The sequence below is a fragment of the Homarus americanus genome, unplaced genomic scaffold (genome assembly GCF_018991925.1).
Source record: "Homarus americanus isolate GMGI-L3 unplaced genomic scaffold, GMGI_Hamer_2.0 scaffold4060, whole genome shotgun sequence".
NCBI lineage: Eukaryota > Metazoa > Arthropoda > Malacostraca > Decapoda > Nephropidae > Homarus > Homarus americanus.
In genome coordinates this window covers 10,360,868-10,382,325 of record NW_024746161.1, presented here as the reverse complement: position 1 = coordinate 10,382,325, position 21,458 = coordinate 10,360,868, and the positions used below count along the sequence as shown (strand labels likewise).

Sequence of the window (21,458 nt, the reverse complement as noted above, 5' to 3'; positions counted from 1 at the left end):
TCCGGGGTAGTCCTGCTGCTACTGCCTGGAGTTTCCCCCTCCACCAATCTCCGGCCTTCCCTTTTACTGCCAGTCGTACTATCGGAAGCACCTCCTCCTCCTCCTCCTCCTCCTCCTGAAGGTTCCCCAACACCAGACATTTCCGTCACCACCGACCATCGATCTCACTAACACCAGACGACCTTCATCAAGGTAGTCTTCCCAAAAGGCTTCTGGTTCCTGTTTGAGTCTTCAGCATAATAGACCATCTCGCCTTCCTTATACCACGCCCGAGCACCCACGCCCCGTATACAGTTACCTCTCATATTGCAAATGGTTCTCCTCGCTATTTCGACAACGCATCTTACATACCTCCTTTTTTTTTTATTACTGGTTGAGAATTCCTGAGTCAGGTAATGGTGTGAGAGAGAGAGAGAGAGAGAGAGAGAGAGAGAGAGAGAGAGAGAGAGATAAGATCGATCTTTGTAATAGTATGGATATTTTCTCTTCCTCCTCATCTCCCTTTTTCTTCTTCTCGTCCTCCTCTTCGTGCTTCTCCTTCGCTTATTTTACTTGCTCCCACCTCTCAATTTTCTTTTCTTTTTCCTTTTTCTCTTCATCTTCTTCCTCATCCTTCATTCCCCCTTATCTGTATTCTCTTATTTTACTTGCCATCATCTCTCTCTCTCTGTTTTCCACCCTTCTTCCTCGTTTTCTCTTGCTTCTAAATATTACTCTCCCCCTTCACCTTTACTCTCCTCCTCCTCCTCCTCCTCCTCCCACAATATCAGTTTCACGACAATAACGGACAAGATAAATAAGGAAAATTACCAACACAAGGTCAAACACAACATCAACAGGGTCACCACATAAACAGGGTCACCACATCAACAAGGTCACCACATCAACAAGGTCACCACATCAACAGGGTCACCACATCAACAGGGTTACCACATAAACAGGGTCACCACATCAACAAGGGCACCACATCAACAGGGTTACCACATCAACAGGGTCACCACATCAACAGGGTCACCACATCAACAGGGTCACCACATCAATTGGGTCACTACATCATCACATCAACAACAAAATCATAGACAATACGACCAACACGTCACCATCACTGCTAATAGTTTGCCACTACCACAAGGTCACCACCACAAGAATATCACCACACTAGAGGCCAACACAGCAGCCTGCCGCCGAGTGTATTTCACCTGATAATGAAACACCTTAACATTACCTGGAGAGATTAGGTTAGGTTAGGTTAGGGTGGTTGATCATCACTTTAACAGGTTTCAATCGCTAACTCACCACAACAGTCACAAATTTTGCCACAACAGCAAAGTCACGATCACAACCTCAGCACAACAATGTCAAACTCACAACGAGGTCAAGTCAGGGCGTGGATACCGGCACCAGGACAGATCACCGGTAGATTGGGCTCATGACACATCTACCTGGTCTGTCTTTAGTAACAAAATCAATAAAATATTAAAAGATACAGGAGGAAAACATAATAGAGGTTTTAAAGTGTAGGTGTACAGCAATAAAACACTGGCTCCTGTGTAAACAAAGACGACACTGTATGACGTCTACACTATGACCTCCTTATAGACGCACCGACACTATGGCAGCACGGGTTAGCTGCCAACACGAGCTGCTCTTGAACACCGTGAAAGAATGGGCTCGAGGTAAGGACGTAACAGTGAAGGCTGGTCCTTGTGGCAGTCAAGGTCGGGAGAGATGACTAATGGGACGAGAGAGGAGGGTGATACACGCTTCTGAAAGGCTCTAACGAAAGGTGATGACAACTATAGTGTGATGAACTTTTGAACGAATGACGTTACTTGTTGATTGGCTATCTTGTTTGAACGGTCGATGGTTTCAGACACCCTCATATATTCCTCATGGTAACTTTAATAGGCTGTGTTAGTAGAGTATTATGAGAAAAGTCGTATTATTTTATAGGGGAGTTAACCTTACACTTGATATCTTCTTCATATTTAGGGTATGAGAGGATATATTTTTTTTTTAACCTCCTCAAGATAACAAATATCAAAATTCACTTCCAGGGTTGTAAGGTAATCAATCCCTCACACCTGGGTCACCGCAACAGTGTCTCGTTCCCTTACACAACACAACTGAGGACTCGGTAAGCATATCATCACAACTGTCTCGTATAGTCAACAACTAAAGTCCGTTCACCTCTCCTCTCATAACCCCCCGAGAGATTCAGACTCGTGAACCCGAAGCAGTATGGTGATACATCATTCTGTACCATAAATGCTTCGGAGTCGTGATCTATGTAGAGTAAGTTTGAGGATATTGTTTTTTTCTTGTTTGTGGCTAAATATTCCAGACGTTTTGGTAAGTCGAACACCCGGTATCATTGTATATCCCCGAACGTCCTCACCTCACTGTCTTATCTTCATCAGTCCAAAACAATACATCAAATCCAACTTCTGTTTATAGAAATTCATAAGTACCAAATGTCCTTCAAATCCCCATTTTAATCGGATCCTATATCTGTATGGCATTGAACTCTGCACAAGCTCATAAGAGGACAAGTTTTCTCGACAAGTTTCAACAAAATCTGTAAACGTTATTAAGCTTTATCGTTATCATACAAGAATTATATCAAGCTTTGTAAAGACTAAATATTACACTGTAGTTCAGACTGGGGTTCCATAGCAGGCAAAACAGGGGAGTATGAGTGTGAAAGGTAAACATATGTTTAGTGGTGATGGTAATTTAAACTAACACATTAATTCGATAAAATATTTCCATCGGTGTTGCAAAGATCATAAATCGGAGAGTGTTGGAGGGTTGAGTGAGTGTTGGAGAGGGTTGAGTGAGTGTTGGAGGGTTGAGTGAGTGTTGGAGAGGGTTGAGTGAGTGTTGGAGAGGGTTGAGTGAGTGTTGGAGAGGGTTGAGTGAGTGTTGGAGAGGGTTGAATGAGTGTTGGAGAGGGTTGAGTGAGTGTTGGAGAGGGTTGAGTGAGTGTTGGAGAGGGTTGAGTGAGTGTTGGAGGGCGTTGTGTACGACAGGTCCTCAGCCAGGCCAAGTGTTGTTCTTCTTTCTGTCCTTGTGTTTATTTTATTTCTCTCTCTCTCCCTCTCCCGTTTCTCCTTTCTCTATTATGTCTCCTCCCTCTTTCTGCCAATTCTATTTTATCTCGCTATTCTATCTCCTCTTTCTCTCTCTCTCTCTCTCTATTCTATCACCTCTCTCTCTATTACGTCTCCTCTCCCTCTACTTCCTCCTCTCTTTCTCTCATCCCCTCCAAAAAACTTCCCTCCCTCCCTCCCTCCCACATCCCCACCTTCCCTCTCTCCCTCCCTTCCCTCCCTCCCACGTCCCCATCGATTGAAGTTTAGGCTTGAAAAATGACATGTTTCCCCTCCCTCCCCCTCTACTCTCCCTCTCTCATATGTCCGGGTATCTCAGTCGTGAAGGATGAGAGAGACAGTACTGAGGAGGCGGCGGGTAGGGGAGTCTTCAGTACCTGTTCGTGTTCGTGTTCGTGTTCGTATCAGTGTTCGTGTCCGTGTTCGTGTTCGTGTTCGTGTTCGTATCTGTCTTTTACAAATGTGCTCATATTGCTGTATTATATGTAGGTGTAACAACATAGACGGAATGGTAATATTGTTGGTCTAAGGGTTAAAACCAAATACAGGAGGAGGAATTAGAAAGAGAAAGCGATGAATGAGACAATGAAATATAAGGGTAAGGATTGAATGATGATTTATGACGTGTGGGAGAGAGAGAGAGAGAGAGAGAGAGAGAGACACGATGAGGACTGTAAACAAATCCTTGAAGGGAAGGTAGGGATCTCTCTCTCTCTCTCTCTCTCTCTCTCTCTCTCTCTCTCTCTCTCTCTAGTACGCACCGCCCTGAAGGAGTTATGTCCTGTTGTGATTCCGTTTGATTCTCGTCGTCTGCTTCGAGAATCTATAATCACTTGTCTTAAGGTTGTGTTTGGTCTTTCATTTGTGTGTTAAGTCTCTGTTTATTTTGATCAGTCTGTTGTTTCACTTGAATGTTTTATATAGATTTTTTTTTTTAGTTTTTTATTTATTTCAACTAAAACTAAAAAAATATTCTGATGACGTATAAGAAACGTCAGGTAGTTCAAATATGACTTAGATATTGACAAAAACAAAAGTTGGATCACCTGAAGAGTAGTCCTCCCTCAGAGATCCAAAAACCTAACTTAACCTAACCTAACCTAACCTAACCTAACCTAAAGATATAAAGTTAAAATTGGTTGTATCGTGTCTGTTACCTTTCATCCATTCCTTCTAGACATAATACTTAAGTTAATTCAGCGAGTGACTCAATATACTCGAGGGTCTCTTAGTACACGTTGAAGTGCTTACGTCCTGTTGAGATATTGTTTGATCTTTTGAGTCACTGTTGATCGTCTCCCTACCTGCTCACACCTCGTTAATGTGTGGTTCCTCCTTATGTTGTTTTACACGATTGATTAGAAAGAAATTGGTGAATATAGCGAAAACAAAATGTATATTATGAAAACAAACCAATACGTGATTTATAATTATAGAGAAAGGAAATGTAAATAAATGATAAAAGCAAATAAACTGGAGACGAGGTGATAGACCTTTAGGGATGACTTGTGTTCCTGGGGCGGGGCGAGGCGGGGCGGGGCGGGGCGGGGAGGAGAGGGGTAGGATGTTGGGGAGAGCGGCAGGGTGTTACTCATTATCAGGAAGTTGCAGTCAGAGCTATTTATTTCCCTCACCTACAACTCACCCATTCTTGTACTCTCTCTCTCTCTCTCTCTCTCTCTCTCTCGTATAAGCTTCCCATTCTTCTCACTTTACTATCTCTGGATATTTCTACTCTCTCATTTTTTATCTGTCTATATCTCCCTTTCTCATCTTCCTTAAGTTTAGAGAGAGAGAGAGAGAGAGAGAGAGAGAGAGAGAGAGGTGATACCACAGAGCTCCGTTGTATCAGTGAGGGACCGCCACCACTTCTACCACATTCTTGGCAAACACACAACATATCTCAACCACAGCCTAGGTAGGGTTAGTGGTACTCCAGCCTGCGGACGGTGGTACTGTGAGCGAGTACAAGGTGACTGCCAGAGGTATTGGTAGTTAGCCTTGAGATAATGACCCCCCCAAAAAATAATATGTCTTATTAAGTCATTCAATTAGTCAATCAGTCAGTCAGTCAGTGGGGTCAGGGTTGATAAGAAAAAAAAATGTCTTTATAAGTCAGTCAGTCAATCTATCAGTCAACCAGTTAGTCAGTCAGGACTGATAAGACACAGACACACACACATAGACACACATTCATACAGACAGACAGACAGACACAGACACACACACACCCACTACTCTAGTAAAGAAAGCGGAATGTTTTGGCGACGAAACTGAATTTACCATCAACTAATATCGTAATTTTTTTTTTGGGGGGGGGGTGCTAATTCAAAATCATTAATGTTTAGGTATAATAACGTTATCATCTGTCGATTATATTATCCAAAAGAAATCACACTTTTAAATACACAATCTAAACAAAAACAATACCTAACTATCAAACTACCACATTCTCTCACCTCTCCCCCTCTTACAGGACCACCTTCTCTCCTCAGTTCATACTAGACGGAGCTGTGAGACTGACCTACGTACGTAACAGCGACTCTCACGCCACTACACCATGGTGGTCATTACTAACAATACAATAGTGTGAGGTATAATGGTGGTCATGTGGAACCTTGTTTATATAGTGAATTAACTATGGAAACAACCAATGAGAATCTCTATATATACGGAACAAACGAGATTAACAGTGAAGTGAGGTGAGACGAGGACTTCCCAGTGACGACAGGTGCCGTTCACAACACCTTGACCACGGCAGTACATCACAACACACAGGCGACCTTCCTTACTCTGTTTATCTCGCCTCAAGGTATAACTCATTACTGTATTGTCCTCTTGTATATGTTAAGTGCCCATTACTTACTTAATTTATTATGTAGGTGAAATTAACTATTAACTACACATCATTTACTAAGGTTTTGTTAGACCGTACGTGAGGAGACAGCTTTGGTTAGTGTTAGCTAATATCTGCTCAGCGTTCATCTACGTATGTAAATGAATATGTTATGTTTTGATACCACAGTGATTGGTTTAATAAATAAGGCGTTTTATGGGATGGGAATCTTGAGGTTGGGAGTACAAGACATTAATGACTGAGTGGTGATGACGGAGTTGGACTTGGGTCTTAAACTAGTGGGTGGCTGGGCTCACTGACACGGGCAGGGGAATTATTATATAATTCAGGTGACGTGAACATTAGGTACTTTATAGGTTATTTCACCTGATGATTACACACCCTAGTGCTGACCTAACCTAACCTCCCCTGTACACGTTACTTTGACCTCCCCCCCCTGTCCACGTCCCCCTTCCCCCCCCCTTTATGTAACTCCCTTCAACAGAACAAGAAATGCGAAGAAAAATAAACGTAACCTAATTTCCTGGTACATAATAATGGTGGATTTAATGGGTAAAGGAAAGGCAGAGACTTGATAGGGTGATTGGAATTAAAAGGTGTACGTTGTTACGGTGTTTTAAGCCTCGGGTGAAATAGGCTAGGGTGTCTAATCTTCAGGGTAAATTTGCATTGTCACACCGTTCACTTTTAGCAAATAAAAAATATATTTTTCTAGTGTATTTGTGTGTGTTTAGACCGAATATGACCTTCATTTTTGGCGGAAATTAGCCGAATTAGCCTAACCTAACTGACTCCACCATATGATGGAATCACTTATTTCTTACCTTATTGGCCTGGTTCTTGTTCGTCGTTGCATTTTGGGATTCTTACACAACGTCACATATGTTGGTCTTTGCGATATTTACATTCCGTCTTGCTCTTAGTACACTTTACTGAGGTAGGAAGAACACCATGCGATCGAAAAAATGCTATAGTTTCTTCGTTTTTTCCCCAAAACTCGCAATCAGCTCCATATACTTTAAGTGACATCCATCGCAGACTTCCATGGTCGGAACTGGACTTGAATTTCAAAATATGAGACCCAAAATAAAACTTGATTTTGATTGGGTCAAATATACTCTGAATTAGCAAAAACGCTTTTGATTGGCCGCGTGACGTGTACGGATGCGCGTCATGATTTATGAAGGAGTCGCGAGAGACACGCAGTGTTGGGCGAGAGGCAGACGATAATGGCGAGGAATAATGGAAGAAAATAGAATTTTGGGGGGAAAAGCTATCTCCGTTATTATACATTTCCGCTGGTAATGTAATAGATGAAAATTATCTTATAATTAGACGTCTTATTCGAATATGATAATAGATTAGTAGTAGGAATGAACGGTGTGTAAACGCTATAATACCGTCTTGTGTGTGTATGTGTATCAGTAGTAAATATTTTTAAAAGCTTGTTTTTTTTTGTTTTTTTGTGTGTGTGTGTGTGTTCCATAGTAGAGTGGTGACTTGTTATCCCCAGGTGGTGACCATGACAGTACTTGGTGACTGTCCCAGGGGTAGCTTGGTGACCCTCTACCCCCTCCCCTCAACACATTACAGGGGTGAGAGGGTCGGCGTATCACACGGGGTGGTAAAGATTTAAATATCCGGGAGATGTTCTCAGGTTACCCGGCCGTGGGGTCTCTACCTGAGGTGCCATCTACTGCTAGACTGGCACTCCTCACCTCTCCCTCCTCACTTCTCCTTCCTTACCTCTCTCTCCTCTCTCTTCACCTCTCCTTCCTTACCTCTCCTCACCTTCACCCTCCTCTCCCACGACACCCTTGAGAGTATTAAGAGCACTATGAGAAGTCAAAGTAGCGGCAGTGTGGAGAGTTGTTAGGGAGGTTAGGATGAGTGTTCGTAGAGAGACTCGGGATCAGAGAAACAGAAGGGAGTGGCAACGTTGTGTGTTTGTGTTTCTGGCAGCCGTCATGCACTGACTGGGCAGCCAGCCTCCGGACACCGCCCTATCCTCTTCCTCCTCCTCTCTCCCGTGTTCTATCTTCTGTCTTTCTCTCTGTTGTCGTGTTGTGCCTCCTCCGTCAGGCTGTTTCTCCTCCGTCAGGTTGTTTATCCACCACCGTAAGGCTGTTCCTTCTCCGCCAGGTTAAGTCAGGTCAGCTTAACTTTAGGTGTAGTAAGCAAGGGTGTGTTATCAGGTGAGCCAAGTGTACTGACTACCTGCAGAGTTCATTTTTGCTGTCATTCTGGAGTCGTGTGTTGCTGTGTCCAGGTTAGTGTTATTATGTCACGTGACACACACACACGCACATACACACACACACACACACACACACACACACGGGGGGGGGGGTGGGCAAAAAAGTACTTGCCATTGATCATTATTCAGCAAAAGCTCTGGGAATCTCTTTGATCTTGTAGCGAGTGACACTGCCTTCCCCCCCCCTACACCCCCTTCCATTCTGCCTCAGTAGCTGGGAATGTACGGTACTGTAGTGTGCTTCTACCACTTATGTATCGTAAATACCCGGAAGTGAATGTACACCCTCTGTACCTGGTAGCACCTGGAAGTGTAACTGTACCGTCAATAAACCGGAAAGTTGAGTACTCATTGCCTCTCCAATTTGTACCGTTTAGTACCGCTTGTTAGATGTGGTGGATTACCTGAAGATTAGACACCCCAGCTTATTTCACTTTAGACACCTCAGCTTATTTTCCCTGAAGATTAGACACCCCAGCTTATTTCAGTAGATGATTAGCCCTCCTATAATGCCTTCTGAAACTCTTAGATTAAGTTAGGTTATGATAAGGTTAGGTATAGTTAGAGTAGGTTAGGTTAGGTATAGTTAGAATAGGTTAGGTTAGAATAGAGTTTGGTTATGTTAACTTTTGGGTGTTTAATATTTAGGTGAACCGATGTAGCAATTCTCTCCCTCCCACTCACCCCTCCCCCTCCTTCCCTCCCCCTTCTCTCCCCCCTCCCCCTCAACCTATCTCCCTCCCTCCCTCCTCCCCCACCTCTTCCCTCCGCTACTCCGAGTCCGTATATCATTCTCATGTTATTTACTGGCACCGGTCGACCACTTGGCACCAACTAGCGGCACTTGTCACCTGTCATTATTCCATAGCTCCGTCCTAGGTCCCCCCCGATATTTTTACCTGTCGCTGTAAGGTAAGAAAACCACCATAGTGTCAGTCATATCAGGTGTCAGGTGAAGGTTTCTGGGTAAACTAAGTAACATTCAGTATTATTTCCCTCAGTGTAAACCATAAAAAAAAAATGTAAGGGTGGGCGAGACTCGGTCAGTGGCACGTCAACAAAACTTCCCTCACGCGTGGAAAACATTTATCAGTCATGACAGGAAAGGGGATAACTGGGCTGACTGGAGAGTGTAATTGGATCCTGTAAGACTGTATGGAAAACCTTCAGTACACAAGGCGAGGTGAGGTGAGGTGAGGTCAGGTTAGGTTAGGTTAGGTTAGGTTAGGTTAGGTTAGGTTAGGTTAGGTTAGGTCAGGTCAGGTTAGGTTAGGTTAGGTTGGGTTGGGTTTAGGTAGGTTACAGTAGTTTAAGTTAGTAATATTATGTGTTCTCGGGTGTTTACTGTATATAGGAGAACGATCCACATATATACAGGCCAGATAGAAACATAGCCTGTCCTCACCTCTTACACAATACTGAGTTAAGGTGTTGTGCTTGTTGGCTGAATGACAACTTTAGATGATGATGATTATTATTATTATTTTCATTATTTTCATTGTTATTATTATTGTTATGGAGTTGTTTTTCTTATCGTTGTTTATTATTATTATTATTATTATTTATTTGGCGACCTTAAAATACCACGGTGTCAATTTTGGTTGGGCTGTTCCTCCCTGCCAAGAACGTGAGGCGTTTATGTCCCCTTTACCCTCACTCCCCCATCAACACCACTCTAACTTACGCCCACGCACCCCGCCCACACGCACTCACTCAACTCCGCACACGCTTAGGCTAACTCACTCGAACACACACACACACACATACACACATACATACATACACAATCAAACTACAATAGCACGAGTTGATCACAAAGTCCCTGTGCATCTGGCCGTAATTGACGCTACAGATATACCTTGTTATACCTACCTTGTTATACACCTTATTCTACCTACAGTATTGATTAGAAATGTTCACAGTAACCTTTAGAAGTAGATACAGTTTATAGCATTGACTGTCGGTAGAATAAGGCATATAATGATGTAGATATAACAAGGAATAACTACAGTGTTTAGTCTTGTCAGCTGCACAGGAACTTTTCGATCATTATTTTAATCATTGTTGAGAAATATTTTTAATGTAATGACCTAATATGACCCAAAGTGACCTAATATGACCCGAAAGACATGGTATGGAAAGTTTAGGTCTAGTATAATATATTTGTGGTTATAGATATAAGTTAATAAAGTTATCTAATGCTCTGACAACCACTTGAGATTATGTTAACAATGGAGGTGATGAAGTGGGCTGTTGAAGGTCACGCTCATGTAGCAGTGCCAGTACACACACACACACACACACACACACACATATGGGTGTGTTGGTGTGGTAAAGGTTTGAGTTGAACAAGGCCAAGGACTAACACGTAACAGAATAAACAACTTAAACCTGACTTTTGTTTACAACCCATCCTTGTGTCACTATGGACCTCACATATACACACCTGACATATACACACCTGACATATACACACCTGCATAAACCTATATAATGGTTGCCCCTCGCGACGACTTCTTCTACCCTTGAACACGAACCGCTAATCGATTAAACTCCAGGTACCAAATTACTGCTGGGTGGTAAAGAATTTTGTCTTAAAGATTTATTCTGCCCGGGGATCGAACCCAAGACTTCTCTATTAGGCTATGCTAACATCTCAACACAGGTCCCACCGAGATTCGAACTCGGATCGCTGGATTCAAAGCCCAGAGTGCTAACCGTTACACCATGGGACCGTGACGATTTAAGTGACACACACTATTGTTGTCAATGTGTGATGTTACTTAGGCATAGTAACACCTCAAGGTAACAATCATCTGGTGTGTGTGTGTGTGTGTGTGTGTGTGTGTGTGTGTGTGTGCTTCATTTCTCTCTCTTATTCTTGGTGAATGTCTGTCACTCTCTTTTCCTCTATAATTTTTGTGTGTTTATTTTCCTCTTGTTGTTTCTTTTACTCTTATTCTCTTGCTTTCTTACTCGCTCTGTTTATTTGGTTTCTCTCTCTCCTCCTCTCTCTCTCTCCTCCCCACACCCTAAACTATACATCCCGTCTACCACCTCCCACCTCTTCACTTCCGTGTTCGTTTTTACTATTGACACACACACACACACACACACACACACACACACACACACACACGAGTATATGTATGGTCACTGCCTGTGCAGCCTTGAGGATGACGTGAAGTTTAGGCACCTCAGTTTGTTTTACCTCAAGATAAACCACCTAACCTGACCTGACCTGACCTGACACGCCCACGTCATATCCTCACACCCTACTCCTAGTCCTCACGTCCACATCTCACACGGGCGTCACATTTCCCACACCTCACGCCCATAGTTCACTTCCATCCTCACCTGACATCCATACTTTATGCTGACAGTTCACGCCCACGCCTCACACCCATGCATCAAGCCAAGCCCATACACTCACACCTAACCCTCATGGTCATTAAAGGCTGAGCACACACCTGTGTGACTATGTACGCCCCACTAAACACGCACCATTTCCCACGCCATACTTCCCACGCCCACCATACCCCCCACACGCCCACACCACGCCCACCATACCCCCACACGCCCACACCATACCCCCACACGCCCACATGCCCCCACACGCCCACGCCCCACACTGAGGGCACTTGGCCACCTAGTTTTGGCAGTGGGTTCCTCTTCCTTCCGCCTCTGCCGCACCACCAGTAGAAATAGAATGACAGGATGAACACAGCCTCCTGTGGTGGTCGCGGCAGGGGCAGGTGGAGGATGGAAGAGGGGAGGAAGAAAGGAGGGACAGAGGGGAGGGAAAACAAATGAAGGGTGAAGGGAAGGGAAGGAAGATGGAAGAGGGAAAGGTGGAAATGAAAGGAATAGTATTATGAGGGGGGAGAGGAATACATGTGAGAAAGAGTGTGGAGACAGAAACGAAGAGGAGGAGGAGGAGGAGGAATGAAAAGTGGAAGGGAGCAGATGAGGGTAAAGAGAGGAAGGGTAAGAGGAAGGAAGCTAAAAAAAAGGGAAGGCGAGAGGGAGAGTGACAAGACAGGGGCAAGAAAGGGGGTAATAAAAGTGAGAGATAACAACAGCAGAAAAAGGGAGAGGAGGAAGAAGGAGCAGAGACGGGAAGGAGAACAAGAAAGATGGAAAACACATTGGCTAGACAAGGAATGGAGAGGAAGAGTAAAGACATAGAGGAAGTAAGGTGGGAATAGGGTAAAATATAGAAGAACGTTGAGGGAAAGAAAACAATTAATAAACCGGGAGATGAAGGAAGAGGAATAGGATATGATGGAAGGCGGAAGGCGGAATAATTAAAGTGGGAGGGAGGAAAAAAGGAATGGCAGAGAGAGAGAGAGAGAGAGCTAGAGCTAATGGGATGCTTAGAGAGAGGAATAATTTGTGAGTGATTAGTCTTAATAACTCTTATTCCTACTCTACCCTACCACCTAACTTAACCTACCCCCCCCCACCCAGGTAGTGTTAAGGTGTTTAATCATCAGGTAAAATAAACTGTAGTGACTAATCTTCAGGTGACGAAAAGAACCCCCCAAAAAAAAAAGTTACCCCACAGGAAATAGAGAGTTTCAGTGTTGGTGTTTTTGTCTCCTGAAAACACCTTTTGTTTTACCTCGTTTGTTTACCTCGTTTGTTTACCTTAGTGGTGTACAGTATACCTCTCATGCAAACTCTCTCCCATGTAAACAATTTCTGGGTGATCTAGGAGTGTGTGTGTGTGTGTGTGTGTGTGTGTGTGTGTGTGTGTTTGTGAGGGTAGCGTTAGGTTAGCTTAGGGTAGGCTAGTGTGGCTGTCTTGGGTCACCTGTGTGTTTGGGAATTCGTGTGGGGGTGGCTGGTAGGGGAGGTGTCGGGTGGACCTGGGGAGGTGAGGGAGGACTGGTTGGTGAGGGAGGGCCTGGTGTGAGGGGAGGTGGGAGGACTGGTGGGGAGGTGAGGAGGAGGGGAGGTGAGGGAGGACTGGTTGGGGAGGTGGGAGGAGGGAGGGGGAGGCTGGTAGGGGAGGTGAGGGACTGGTGGGGAGGGGGAGGAGAGGTGAGGAGGAGAGGTGAGGAGGAGAGGGAGGGGGTGAGAGGAGGACTGGTAGAGGGGGGGAGGTGAGGGAGGACTGGTAGGGGGTGAGGGAGGACTGGTTGGGGGTGAGGGAGGGCTGGTGTGGCTGTTATGACAATCTGGAACAGGTGGAGGTGGCGACTGACTGTAGCCAGCTGATCCAGGGTGTGGTTAATGTGGTGGTGTGGGCGTGGTTAGTAAATGAAAAGGCTGAGTTAGTAGTGTGGAAGGGCGTGGTTAGTAAATAGAAGGGACATTACTAGTAAGGTAGAGGGGTGTGGTTAGTAAGGTAGAGGGGCGTGGTTAGTAAGGTAGAGGGGCGTGGTTAGTAAGGTAGAGGGGCGTGGCTAGTAAGGTAGAGGGGCGTGGTTAGTAAGGTAGAGGGGCGTGGTTAGTTATGGCGTGGTGAACAATGGCATAACGCAAAAGAAAGAAGCATTGACCAAATAATAATAATAACACGAATGATAATAATAATAATAATTTACGTATAGATGATAAATACTTTGTCAAACAAGCGACACTCCCCCCAAAAAGTTAACTCACATTAAAAGCAAAAACTAACGAAGGCTATTGGTAATTCTTGCCATCTTCTCTCCCTCCTCTCTTCCCATCTTCACTATTACGCCACAAGAAACAGTAGGGTTTAATAGGAGTGTTTTAATAGAAGTGTTTTATAAATACACTACCAACCACTTTATTCTTCTATTGATATACGAACCTTACATGAAGACTATACCAATTCCTTTATTATATTCTCCTGCCATGATATACCTAAATGGAAAAGGTTGCAGCGTCATTAAATTTCAAGTTAATTTTCTATAAGTAAAATCTCAACATACACTATTATTTTTCTCCTTCATATGTACCGACTATTAGGTTACACTTGAGCTCAGTTCGAGGATGTGGTTTGTTGTGTCTGGTGGGGGTGGTGGAGGCTCAAGGGTGCGGTAAGTCCTCCTCCTCCTCAGTCCAGCAGCTACGAGTCAACCCGGAGAGAGTCGTGAGTGTTGCAGCATTAGGTGTTTGTGTTAAGTATTTATTGTGATATGCGGGGGGTTGGAAAGACGGACAGACAGACACTCATGTCTTAAACCCCTCCTGATACCAGACTAATTCTTTCCAAGGTCTGTCCGTTATTGAGAGGATTCTGTTATTGACCACATCTGCTATTGAGAAGTCCGTTATTGAGAGGGTTTACTGTAGTTTACCGGATCATATAACTATCTTTAAATACAACTTCAAAAACAAATGCCCCAAGGTGGCTAGCTGGCCCCATTTGGCACACCGTTTACCTCGAGCAAAAACTCCAGGAAGCGAACAGCAGTCAACTTACCCATATAACAGGCAGCAGTGTACAGGAAACTAAACTATGTCGAAATTCTCTTATGATTCGTGGTTAATGATCCTCCTTACATGTTCTACTGTACTACAAGTTTCTGTTATATTGTATCCTCAAGTCACTACAGTTGAGTAGCCTGTATATCCCCTCGTAGCTACAGTTGGATCGTGTATAAATGCTAAATAATAAGAAAGAGTCTCAATTCACATATCTTCTCTTGGTTCCTGCTGCCAGTCAGTGTCATAGTTCCCTGGCCACAGCCTTAAAAGTATTGTTGGTCTGTATATTGCCTGGTTGGTCAGGGGCACATGTGTTACTCGATTCATGACGGACAACTGACGGCTGGATCCTGTTCTTGACGTATCCCTCCCCCCCCCCTTCCTCCTGCTCCTCCTTACGCCTCCTGCTCCCCCTCTTCCTCCTGCTCCCCCTCCCCAAAATATTGGTTTAAAAGGACTCCACCAATCACAGTCACTCATACCCAAATTAACGTTTTGCATTTCATTAATTTACACGAGTTACCCCTTTTGTTTATATTTTGGAGGTTGAAGAATTATTAGGCAACATTCAGTATTATCAAGCAATTATTTACGTATGTGGAGTCATGTTTATCCTGTGTTGATGTTATGTGTTTCCTTCGCTTATCTTAAGATCTTGAAACATTGAACACAAAAACACTTCAAGTCAACAACAATTAAATTTACTAAGTCGACGAAATAACTAAAACGAAATTTGTTGTCCTGTATCTCAGCCTTTTGTGTTTAAGATTTTTTTAATTTTAAGTAAGATGAGTTTTATTATTGTTATTATTACGTTTGCGTTAATGTTATTAGAGATTTTAAATGACACGTTTATATGATGTAATGAATTCCTGAATAGTGTGTCCTTGTAACAGAAGAGTAGAGAAAGTGAGAGGTGATGGAATAATGTTCAGAGAGAGTCAACAACTAAAAGGCTCGGCAGTCACTATTTTCCTGTGTGTGTCGACTTATTCTCTAGAGCATTAGTTAGCCTGGGTGGTGGTGGTGGTGTTTCCCTCGCAGGTGTTCGTAATTACCGCTCATGATCCACAGGTGTGTGTTTGAGTGCGTGCCTGTGTGTGTGTTTGAGTGCGTGCCTGTGTGTGTGTGTGTGTGTGTGTGTGTGTGTGTGTGTGTGCTTCTTTTTAGTTTAACAAATTTATTGACAAAGCTTGGAGTACAGTGTGTGCGTATGTTACCGGAATTAACCTAACAAAACATGGCTGTTAACAATAACTTGCACTTTTATCATGAAAAATCCTATTACTTGTGAAATATATTACTGACTACAACAATACATTCGGTAAATATCTTGCAGTAAATAAATCAATATTTTTTTGTTTGTTGCGGATGACAATCAGTATTTGTTTTTATTATAGAGTAGTTATTTTTATTATGTGGTGTACATTTCTAAAATCTCCCTCAAGAGTAATTAGCCCAAGGATCATTACATCGTCATCTACGATAACCACACTGCTGAGAGCATTCTGAAGAGGCTCCATGCTTATTCCCCCACTTGACTCTTACGATAAAAATACGACCACAAGATCCTCATTTGAAGCGCATCTCTGCCACGTCTCCGGATGAGTTAACCTCGCAACACTCCACACAAGAATTATCACCTCTCTGAAGGCGCCTTTGTTTAGCGGCGCATCACGTTGCTTCTCCTCCTCCTCCTCCTACGTCAAGGATGTACACACACACACACTCACGACTCCTCAAAGGCATTCTGAACTTGTTTCTTCAATTCATTAACTTCATAATTATGAGTTTGTGGATGTAAATAAATATCCAAGGGGGTTATATTTCGCTGGTGTTAAGTATATATCGTAAATTGTGTGACTTTAATGGCCGAAACGAAGTAAGATAATACTATAGGAGGCGGTGATACAATCTAGGCCCTGTATCGAGCTTTATGACATCAGCCATGATAAACAAGGCGGGGCCCCTGAGAGAGCTTGATGACACGTGTACCTTCAAGATAGTGATGTCATTAACGTCAGAGAGGTTTCAAACATGTTTACAAATAAGTGATGCTCTTATGTTGTAGCTCGTTACTTAATATATGATGGTAGTTGTTGATATAATACTGTAAATGGTGCTTCAGCGGGTTACTTTATTGTTAGAGAGTTCAGAATATAAATGACCAATTTCTACACAAGACTGTATCAGTGTTGGTAAATGTGTTGTATTACCAGGGGGGGAAATGGTCTTGTATTTCCTTATGGTCGTTGCTTGTAACTTTCGTATTATCATGAATTAATTATTATCCATTAAATGAACAACTTTATTCATTGATTATTCTTCCAGTTCTTGACCACCCAAATGTGTAGACTATTATTATTATTATTATTATTATTATTACCATCAGTAAAAGTAATTCTGTACTATATTTAAGTTTATTCCATCAGTATTCTTTTATATTTATCTAGGTATTTATTCTCGGTGCAGTTTTCCTTACCTTTCTTTCTTAAACCATTATTACTTACTGCTCCTCCTAACTCAACACTCCTGATCTTGGGGGAAAACCGTACTGAAGGTTTGTAATTGTTTATTACAGCCGTTGGCGCCCGGGAATGATCTGTACCTGTCGCCTTTCTTCCTGCTTTAAGAAATAACACAATTAGTGGATTTTTTTTATTTCTTGTATATAACTAATCTCTTAATTCCTAAATATATGTGTATGAATGTATGTATGGAGGTTTATGTAGCAACAAAACAATTTCATTCTTCTTACACTTGGAAGTCGAAAACATTGGAAAAAAAGCTGAAAATTTTAAGTTTTAAGATTTGTCTTATATTGACATAGGTTCTGTACAGTATATACAGTATACCATCAGTACAAGAGGTTGTGTCGGCCGTCACTGAAGCTCCAACAAGACGCTGTGGACGGAGACCGACCACTCGCCAAAGGGTTAGATCAGCGGTATTACTGGGCCACACTCTAGCGAGGTAACAAGAAGAAAATGTGTCGCTCAGTCTCAAGTTGTTATTGTTTTGTGTATGAACCGACTTAGTTTATGTTTAGAAAAGATCTCGGTTTAAATATAGGAACCTATAAGTTTAGTGACTTTCGGGAAGTTTTTATGGTAAATTTACTTTCAATCTCACATCAAGGAGGCTGCTGCTTCCGCATACTTACGTCCGCTCCTGTGAATAAAACAAACCATCATTTATTGTCTGGTTTTCGCAAGAACGGACCAAAGCTCAGCAGTACTAGTTCAGTACTCTGCAGGCGGGGACACGAGCACCTAGAGGCTAAGAGACCATTACCTGAGCAGCCTTCAAGCTGTATTTATTTATTATTTTTTCAATTAGAATATTTGAAATTCAAGATGGTTTCTGACAACAGGATGGACAGAACAACATTTCATCCATAAGACAAAACTAAATGAAGCTGCTTGATGATATAATCCATCAGAGAATAAAAATAATTCTTGTTTTTTGTTCATTATAATATTTGTCAACTACCGTACAGAGTATGAAGCTCGTGCAGGGGAAGACAATCAGGTAGAGTTTAACAGTAGGTCAAGGACAGAGGAATATTAAACCTTGCCAACTTAGAAAGACTTAAATCACGGTCAGGATGAGGATGTTTAATACCTTCTATAGCAGTAGTTGTCGAGAGTTACGTTGTAGAGAGTGACAGCTGCTTACTAACTCCCTAAAGTCTAATGAACTGCACCAACTGTCAAGAGAGACTAAACCTTACCAACAAACCAGAGAGGTCATATTACTATTCTGTTATACGTTCTTAAAGGCCTTAGAGCAGTAATACATCTTAACATCAACACCAAACTTCACAATTTCTTAGTTTCTTTCACAAAATTTCACCTTGAGATTTTTTTTTCACATTGTTTTAGTATAATAAAGTTAATGGTCTTGACGGGCTGAAGTAAATACCTGTTGGATTATCTTGTTGCTGATTGGTTGATTGGAGGTTAATAGAATCCGAGGTGGAAGGTGATTGGAGGACAGGTTGGTGTGGGAGGAGAGGGTGAAGAAAATGGCAATATGGTTAGAGTTAATTGATGTTCCTTTAAAACCTAAAGTAAATTTATCTTCAAACTTTCATGTCATAACTTTTTTAATTCTTAGTAAATAGTCATCATAAAACTATTGCCGTGATCCTTGTGTTTCTATTAGTTGTGTTGTGTTGGTGTGTAGTGTTGGTGGTGGTTCTGTTGTTCCAATCTCAGAGGTTTTGCGATACTGTAGTTTACCCTAACTTGTCCTGACCTGTCCTAACCTAACCTAACCAAACATTCCAGACTAATGGAATGGTAATGGGGGGATGGGACAGCAGAAGCAGTAGTGTGTGTGTGTGTGTGTGTGTGTGTACGACAGTCTTGGCACACGGTGTTGTACCTGTGGCCGCCAAATCTCTCCTGACACCACACAACATCCGTCTGGCTGTTTTATCTCTTCTCATCTTCATCTGTTTCTAATCAGTTATTCATTTCCACTGGATAGAATCACGGGAGAGAGAGAGAGAGAGAGAGAGAGAGAGAGAGAGAGAGAGAGAGAGAGAGAGCAGACTTTTTTTTACATTAATATCAAGTCAAATTAATTTCAGTAAAGCATAAAGAAGATAAAACAGAAAGCAATTTATAAATCGGTTGTACTTTACATCAGTACATATAATTTTATATTAATTTACCCTCTCCAACTGCCCCTCTTGCTGCTCAAAATATTTACTTGTCATAATTCAGTACCTTATTATTATAGACTGTTTATGGATGTAGTAATATAAATAACATTTGCCACAAGAATCACAGGAGAACTCTCTGTTTGTTAGACTGTCAGAAATGTGTCTCACTTTCTCAACTTATGCCTCAGATTCAGACGAAAATACAGATCAATAAATGTAATAACCAAACAAATAATGTAAAAATCTTATAATTAATTAGTACCTGGCTTAGCCCATTGCCACCGTAGTAAATTATAGTGATCACTTGAGTACTTTCTGGCAAGACGTCAAGTATTTCAAACTCGTACACGATGACCACTGCCTTGTTAGTCTGGGTAGTAGTGTAGAGAAGTTCAGTGTTCTTCATAGATATTGTTCATTTTCGGTGAATTAGGTGAGTGATATTAATTTCAAGGTGTTTTTATTTTTATTTAAAATTTTTTATCATATTTTTTATTTATTTATTTATTTATTTGTTTAATTAATTAATTTTTTTTATTTGTTTTTATCATATTTTTTATTTATTTATTTATTTTTATTTATTTATTTAATTTTTTATTTATTTATTTTATTTTTTTTACCTGTGAACTCCTCGATCGGTCTTGTAATGGGGAAATAGTACTGTGCATATTATCAGTGTTTCATATTTTGAGACAACTTTACACAGCACTTCATTATTCAGACTACCTTTGCTGGCTCTATTATTATTATTATTATTATCATCATCATCATCAATCATCATCATCATCATCATCATCATCATCATCATCATCATCATCGTCATCATCATCATCGTCGTCGTCGTCGTCGTCGTCGTCGTCATCGTCGTCGTCGTCGTCGTCGTCGTCGTCGTCGTCGTCGTCGTCGTCGCCGTCGTGTCGTTGTTGTTGTTGTTATTATTATTTTTTTTAACGAGTTATTTCACTAAGGTGTTTATGGTGGTTTGTCACTATAACAGATTATCATATGGTGAAAATTTACTGGGAATGGATAGTGTTTAACTCCTGGTAAAATATAGTAATTAGTCTCATCACACATCAATCAGGAGGGTTTGGGTGCAGACAACTGTTGATGCAGCAGAGACCAACTAGAGGTCCGGCAGTATCGAGGTGTGTTGGCAGGTGACCTAGATGCCTATCACGACTTTCTTGATGGGAGAGGGTAGATGGGGTTAGGGGTCGAGTAGAATAATTCCACTTAACATGATATATCCTCATTAAACTATACAGTATAAGCAAAGTGTTGATTTAGAATTATTATTATACCTTATAAATTCGAGAATTACATATAGTTAACAGGATATAATAGATTTTAAGTCCTCTTGTCATCTAACTTATAAACTTAAAAGTGCTCTGTGCTCTAATACCTCTTGTCGTTGAAGCCCCACATACTTAAGAGCATCTACATGTGTTTGGCTACCGTGTTGCTCCACAAGGGGGTTATTGAGTATTAATGTGTTATTGTGTATATCTGTGTGTGATGACAGTAATTGAAATGGTGTATTAAGTTATTACAGAATATTCCAGGCAGTATTGGTAGGGTTCAGGCTGATGGTAATAATAATAATAATAACAATGTTGGAGGTAAATGTAACGGACGGTCAAAAATACTATCTTTACAAATTTGTGTGAAACAATATGACACAACGGATGAAGGATTTTGACAACCCTAGAGACAAAAGGAGTTGCAGTGTTCATTCTGAAATCTATCGATCACCCCAAGTACAGATAGTTTTTTTGAGTTGCTTATGACTGGTTCTTGGTAGGGTAAGTGAGGGTCCAACTGACATCTCCTCTTAAGATTTTATTGTCAATTTCTCACATATGTATTAGTGTATTTTTGAAACACCTTTACTGCTTTTAGTTCCATTTTGTTGATGCTTGTGTTATAAGTGTTACAAGAGCAAAGGTTAGGTTAGGTTAGGTTAGGTTAAGATGGTTTACTTAAAGTGAAATAAAGCTGTGGGATTAATCTGTAGGTGGTCCGATTAAAATATTTGAATTGGGTTTTAATCGTCATTTACGGGATTGGAACTTCTACCGCCCTTCAATATCACGAATAGATTTTCCCTCCAAGGATTTTTTTAATGTTAGTACAGTCATTGTTCTTAATAAT

At 41.7% G+C, this 21,458-nt stretch overlaps 1 protein-coding gene and 1 non-coding gene across 4 annotated transcripts in view; one reads left to right on the top strand and one right to left on the bottom strand.

Moving 5' to 3' along the window:
- LOC121879028 (titin-like) overlaps positions 1-21,458 on the top strand; it is an 82,489-nt gene that overhangs the window by 6,307 nt on the left and 54,724 nt on the right. The window lies entirely within an intron of this gene.
- Positions 10,891-10,962, bottom strand: Trnaq-uug. Its single transcript has one exon. It is a non-coding gene; the product is annotated as a tRNA-Gln (tRNA).